Here is a 6,519-nt window from a genome sequence, read left to right on the forward strand (position 1 = left end):
GACAGAGGGGATCGCGGGCTACCACCCTAGAAGACATGCTTAGGAGCAGACTTGCGGCATTACTCCCCCCTCTCCCCAATAAGCATCGTCCCGATGCAGGCAGGAGGATAGCTTAGTTTGTGGGAGGCTTTTCGTTATCGCTCGTAATAGGCCTTCATGCAGACTGTGTGGACGACGTCAGTAATGTTGGTGTGGTTAGTGCGGTTGTTTCCACGAGGGATGACTTCGTAAGTCAGGTCGCTTAGTCGACGGATAACCTCATACGGGCCAAAGTACCGTCGAAGTACCTTTTCTGAGAGTCCGCGACATCGCACTGGTATCCATACCCATACCTTGTCACCTGACTGGTACTGAACTATTCGGCGGTGCCTGTTGTAAGAACGTGCGTCCTTGCATTGTTGATGGCGTAATCGGCATTGTGCCAACTGGCGAGCTTCTTCGGCTGTTTGTAGAACTCGTCAACGTCTCAGGGGTTGCCGCCGTCATTCTCTGCTGGCTGCATGTGATCCAGTGTTGTTGTGACGGTGCGCTCATAGACAAGTTCAAACGGAGTGACAGGAGTGGACACCTGTAGGGCCGTGTTGTAGGGGAATGTACCGTAGGGCAGGATTTCGTCCCACGTCTTATGTTCGATGTCAACATACATTGACAACATGTCAGCAATGGTGCGGTTCAGGCGTTCCGTCAACCCGTTTGTTTGGGGGTGGTATGCAGTTCTTGTTCTATGACTGGTGTTAGTCATGGTCATCAAGCACTGCATCAACTCAGCTGTAAATGATGCACCTCGATCTGTTAGCACAACCACTGGGGCGCCATGTCGAAGCACTATGTTGTGAACGGCCCTTCCCCGCTCTAGGCAGCCAGTTTTAGCATATCGTGTCAAATAGTCGGTCGCGATAACAATCCACCTCTTCCCTGATGACGATGTGGGAAATGGTCCAAGAAGATCCATTCGAACTTGTTGAAATAGAGTCTTAAGTGGGTCTATGGGCTGGAGAAGACCAGCTGGCTTTACGAGTGATGTTTTCCGCCTTTGACATTCGCGACATGTTTTCAAGTAGTGCTGTACTGACGCTAATAAATTCGGCCAATCATATTTTGCATGGATTCTGGCGAATATTCGGGTGACACCCAAGTGGCCTGATGGCAGGTAATCATGGCAGGCTTCTAATATTTGAGGCCACATAACTAACGGTACAACGAGTAAGAACTTTTCATTGTTGTTTTGGAAGTTTCTCTTGTAGAGTGCATCATCTCGGATGTAGAATGAAGATAATCCTCTCTTAAACGCTCGTGGAACTTGAACGTTATGCCCTTTCAGTTACTTTATGAGTGAGAAAATCTGCGTCGGCCCGTTGATGCTCGGCGATTTCCGCGGCTCGCATAACACAAAGAAATGGGAAATCGTCGTCTTCAGATGGAGGAGAGTCGACCGGCGCACGCGACAAGCAATCAGTGTCGTTATGCTTTCGCCCAGACGGCAATACAACGGTAATGTCGTATTCTTGGAGTCTGAGGCTTTACCTCGAAAGTCGTCCGGATGGGTCTTTCAAGCTTGCGAGCCAGCGCAGTGAATGGTGGCCGCTGACTGCATGAAACGGCCTGCCGTAGAGGTATGGTCTAAACTTGCTGATGGGCCATATGGCAGCCAAGCACTTTTTCTTTGTCGCAGAATAGTTTATTTCAGCTTTTGAGAGAGTGCGGCTAGCACACGCTATGACCTTCTCTTCTCTATTCTGCCACTGAACTAAAACTGCGCCAAGACCCAGATTGCTGGCATCTGTGTGGACTTATGTGTCTGCGGTCTCGTCGAAATGGGCGAGGATTGGCGGGGATTGCAAACGCTTCTTTAATTCTTTGAAAGCCGTGTCTTGTTCGGTATGCTACACGAAGGGTATGTCTTCTTTCGTGAGTCTTGTTAGAGGTTCGGAAATTTTTGAGAAATTTTCTACAAATCGCCTGTAAGGCCAAAAATCAACGCACCTGTTTTTTATCGCCTGGCTTGGGAAATCCTGCGACGGCTGCAGTCTTCTCGGGGTCCGGCGCAATACCTTGAGCGCTGATGACGCGACCGAAGAAACGAAGCTCTTCAAATCCAAAGTGGCACTTTTCCGGTTTGCTTGTCAAGCTGGCTGACTGGATAGCATGGAGCACTGAACGTAGCGTCTCCACGTGCTGCTCGAGCGTTGAAGAGAATACCACAACGTCATCCAAGTAGACTAGGTATGACTGCCGTTTGAGACCCGACCGGACACTGTCCATCATGCGCTGGAAGGTCGCTGGCACGCAACAGAGGCCGAATTAGAGTGCTTTAAACTCACAAACTCCGTCCCGAGTAACGAAAGCTGTTTTTTCACGATCTCTTTCGTCCACTTCAATTTGCCAATACCCGCTTTTTAAATCCAGTGAAGAAAAATACTTTGCATCACGCAGCCGGTCCAAGGTGTCAACGATACGTGGCAAGGGGTAGACATCATGCTTGGTGACGCTGTTCAGTTTCCGGTAATCAACACAGAATCTCATTGTGTGGTCCTTCTTCCTGACAAGAATTACCGGCGACGCCTATGAGCTGTTGGACGGCTGAATGACATCGTCATGAAGCATCTCTTGCACCTGATCCTTTATGATCTCCCGTTCTTTCGGCGATACTCGGTGTGGGTGTTGGTTACAGGTCGGGTTGCTTCGTCTGTTATTATACGGTGTTTAACAATCTGCGTTAGCCAAACTATTGAGGATGTAGAGAAACACTCTGCAAAAGCACCTATGAGGTCTTGTATGGTGTTCGCATCGGCTGGCGATAGGTGTGGGTTGACTGCAACTGCTGCTGCGGCCTTATTCGTAGTTTTCGCAGGAGGTGGCTCCGACTCCAGGGTACATAAGCTCCAGGGTACATAAGCTTGTCACTGCAGTAAAGCTATGCAGGAAGGCGATGGCAGTGTTCTTCGCGAGAGGCTGAAGTTCATTTGCGAAGTTGGTCAGCAATATATCGGCAAGCCCATCACGTAAGCGGATAATGCCCCTAGCAGTGCTAATACCTTTCTTCGGCAATAGCCGTCCGCTATACCCTCGGAGATACCCATTGCCGTCCGCTCTACCCTCGGAGACAACGAATGCTAGATTTCTGACGCGAACCAGTACACTGCTTCGTGGTGGCACAGTTACGTCTGCGTCGAGAACACGCAAGGCAGTGTAGTCCAGTTCCTCAGGGTCCTCCATGTCAATGGCCAGCTTCGTCGAGAAGGAAACGCTAGAATTCTGCGGGTTAATTATAGCACAGTTTGCGTGCACAAAATCCATACCGAGTATAACATCTCTCGCACAGTCCGGAAGTACTATGAGTTCGATAACGTAAGTTACATCTCCAATCAGAACTCTTGCGCTGCATATTCCTAGAGGATTAATGAGGTGACCCCCAGCTGTACGTATGTGCTGTCCGTTCCACGGCGCCAAAACTATCTTCAGCTGCTTTGCGAGTGCGTAGCTTACGACTGAATAATCAGCACCCGTGTCTACTAAAGCACTCGATTCTCGTCTATCCACGGCAATAAGTAAGTCTGAAGAAATTTTCTGCGTACTTATTGTAGTTGTCGCTTTCTGCTTGTCGCTACTGCACTGTGACATTGACGGAGGATCTTCGCTTTGTCGAACGTGAGCGGCCTTGCCTCCCAAGGTCGCTGGCTTTAGTTTTCCGGGCGCCGGTTTACTGAACGACGTCTTCGTGAACTTGAAAAGGGTCGTGGGCTTGGTGATCGGTAGTGGGGGGCGCTGGTGACCGTGGCTGGTGTTGGTAACTAGCAGCTGCAAGTTGACTTCGCAACAAGTAATCTTCAATATCTATGGGCCCGCATTGCCCCGCAATGGGGTAACCATTGCGGGGCAAGGTGCATTGACAGCAAATCCACGAAGGACGACACCATCTGTACATGTGTCCAGCCTCTCCGCAATGGAAGCAGAGCGGCATCCTGTCGGGTGTGCGCCACACGTCGCTTTTCCGCGGTCTGTGCTCTCCCCGGGAAGATGCACTGCGCAGAGCCGGTGGGCGGGCACTGAGGGTTGCGAACGATGCAGTCTGCACGGCAGGCTGACGCACAGCGTCAACGTATGTTGCAGCACGGCGTTCCTGCCGTGGTTGCCCGAGTGAAACAGGCTGCGCCTCCGGTTGCGGTTCTAAAATGGCATGCCTAACTTCATCCCGAATGACGGTGGCGAGCGAAGAAACAGTCGACGCGACTTGCGGTTGCTGCAGCTTCCAAAGCTCTTCTTTCACGATAGATCGCATCAGCTCTCTCAACGCTTCGGTGTTATTGCCCATGCCTGCCGAAAGAATGTCTACAGGGGCGCTGCTGACATCACAGTTGCAGTGGTTGGGACACTGCTGCAGGGCCTTCTCAATCGTCGTCGCCTCGGTGCGAAACTCCGCAATAGTACTTGGCGGGTTGCGAACCACCCCGGCAAATAGTTCCTCCATCACGTCACGCATAAGGTGGAGCACTTTCTTCTCCTCGGGCATGTTTGTATCGGCACGTTTGAACAGACGGGACAGGTCCTCGATGTAGATGCCGACACTCTCGTTGGTGCGTTGGTCCCTGGCTTGCAGAGCATTCTGAACCTTCTCTCGGCGATCGGTGCTTGCAAACGCAGCAAGCAGATATCGCCGAAACACTTCCCGCGACGTTAAGACCACTTCGTGATTCTCATACCATGTCTTTGCTGAATCCCGCAACGCGAAGTACAGGTGGCGACGTTTCTGTACCGGGTCCCAGCTGTTGACATCTGCGACCCTCTCGAAGTGCTCCAACCAATCCTCGACGTCTTCGTACGGGTGTTGGTCCGCGCCACTTTCTCGTGCGCGTGCACGAGCGGCATACCTTGCGCCAGCCCACTAAACCAAGCAGGCGCGCGAGAAGTAGCAGACGCTCTTCTGACAGAGTGGGTCACTGGCTACCTTCATAGAAGACATGCTTAAGAGCAGACTTGGGGCAATATTTTAGATGCGAGAGCATCTTATGCTCGGGGCAGTGTCCGTTCTGCGGCGTCCGCACTCATACTGCGCATGCGCAACTCTTCCTCATTCTCATCTCCTACGCAGGTGTGCGCTCTCCTCCTCCCCTCTGCCCCTCTCCGCCACAGGTGCGGCGCAGCAAATCATTGCATATAACTCTCTCTCTCACTCTCTCTCTCTAAGGGTACGCCGGTAGGCGGCGCAAGTGTGGCGGCGCAGTATAAAGCGCGCGTTCGCTGTGCTTCTGCCATTCTCTCTGTGCAACGATGTGCGAAACGCCATGAACAACGTCAACATCGGCGCTAGTTGCAGCGGCAGCGCCACCACCGCGGAGCAGAGGAAGGCTCAGGAAGCCGAACGTAAACGCTAGCGTCGGCAAGCGGACCCCGAACTTCGGGATCGTCTTCAAGATACCGCACGCACCGACGCTAGGAATCACGTACAATCTCTAAATAGAGATGCAACAACCCCGTACAAACGACTCCTCTCTTCTCAATACATTCTCTCACTCTATCTTTCATTGGGTTGTGTTGCGAAGTGAAACGAAAAGGAAACTCGATGCGCACCCCCCGCGATGCTTTCGCATCCCACCATGGTTGCCCGTAGGGTGACATGATGTGATTTTTTTAATTTCAAGGCATTGGTCTAACGTATTAAGCACGTTTATGCGAAATGTTGTTTCGTTCAGTGAACACGAAGACTTCAATTGCCAAAAAAAAGTAAAATAGTACAAAGGCTAACACGTACAGAGCAGTTGTGCCATTTCAATATACAGTCTGAAAATGAAAACCTTCAAATTGAAATCTTAATCATGTGGAGAGCAGAAGAAGATAGTGCAATAATTACAATACTTTCCTCTAATACGTGTATACCGTGGTGAATAAAGCTCCGTTGGCTGGATTCAAAGGCGTTACGCTCACCCCGAACACAATGAACAGACGCCGACTATGCGTCTACAGGCGCTTTTCTGCGTGTTGTCTGCTCCTCTTGCTTGCGCCCTGGGTGATAAACAATTCAATATCTACAACAAGCTACGCTAGACCATCGCCGTTTAGTCTTTGTTGTTTTACAGCGAAGCTTTACATGGCTAGTTTCCCGCGGATCCATGTCCGTAGAACAAAACCGTGGGCCGATCCCGAATATAGCACAATACCGGGCCGACCTGTGACGGAGGTGAAGCAAGCTTCAAGCACTCGCCAACTTGCAAAAATGCAGTTTAATATCTTTGGTCCAAATACAACCCATGTCAGGTATTAAGCTGATAAGAACAGATACAACACTTTGACCCACGTCGGCCATGTCTACATTCGTGCTATACATGTGTACGCCATCACGCGTGTTCAAGCTAGTGCCTACCAATCTGAGTGTTTTCGGTCTCCTGACGACATGGGTCTACGTAGGCTCCCTTCCTCATTTTTGCTATGATTGTGAAATAGGTAGGCCACATGTTGTACAGTTTGAAGAAGAACAGCGTGCCTACCAAGAACGACGGCGTGAACAGAAAAGGAAATGGGCGA

General features: G+C 50.8%; 1 non-coding gene across 1 annotated transcript; it reads right to left on the bottom strand.

The window, feature by feature from the left end:
- Positions 1–6,121: 6,121 nt before the first annotated feature.
- Positions 6,122–6,318, bottom strand: LOC119451125 (U2 spliceosomal RNA). Its single transcript, XR_005191682.1, has one exon. It is a non-coding gene; the product is annotated as a U2 spliceosomal RNA (small nuclear RNA).
- Between the last annotated feature and the right edge of the window lie 201 nt (positions 6,319–6,519).

The sequence above is a fragment of the Dermacentor silvarum genome, chromosome 4, assembly GCF_013339745.2.
Source record: "Dermacentor silvarum isolate Dsil-2018 chromosome 4, BIME_Dsil_1.4, whole genome shotgun sequence".
Lineage (NCBI taxonomy): Eukaryota > Metazoa > Arthropoda > Arachnida > Ixodida > Ixodidae > Dermacentor > Dermacentor silvarum.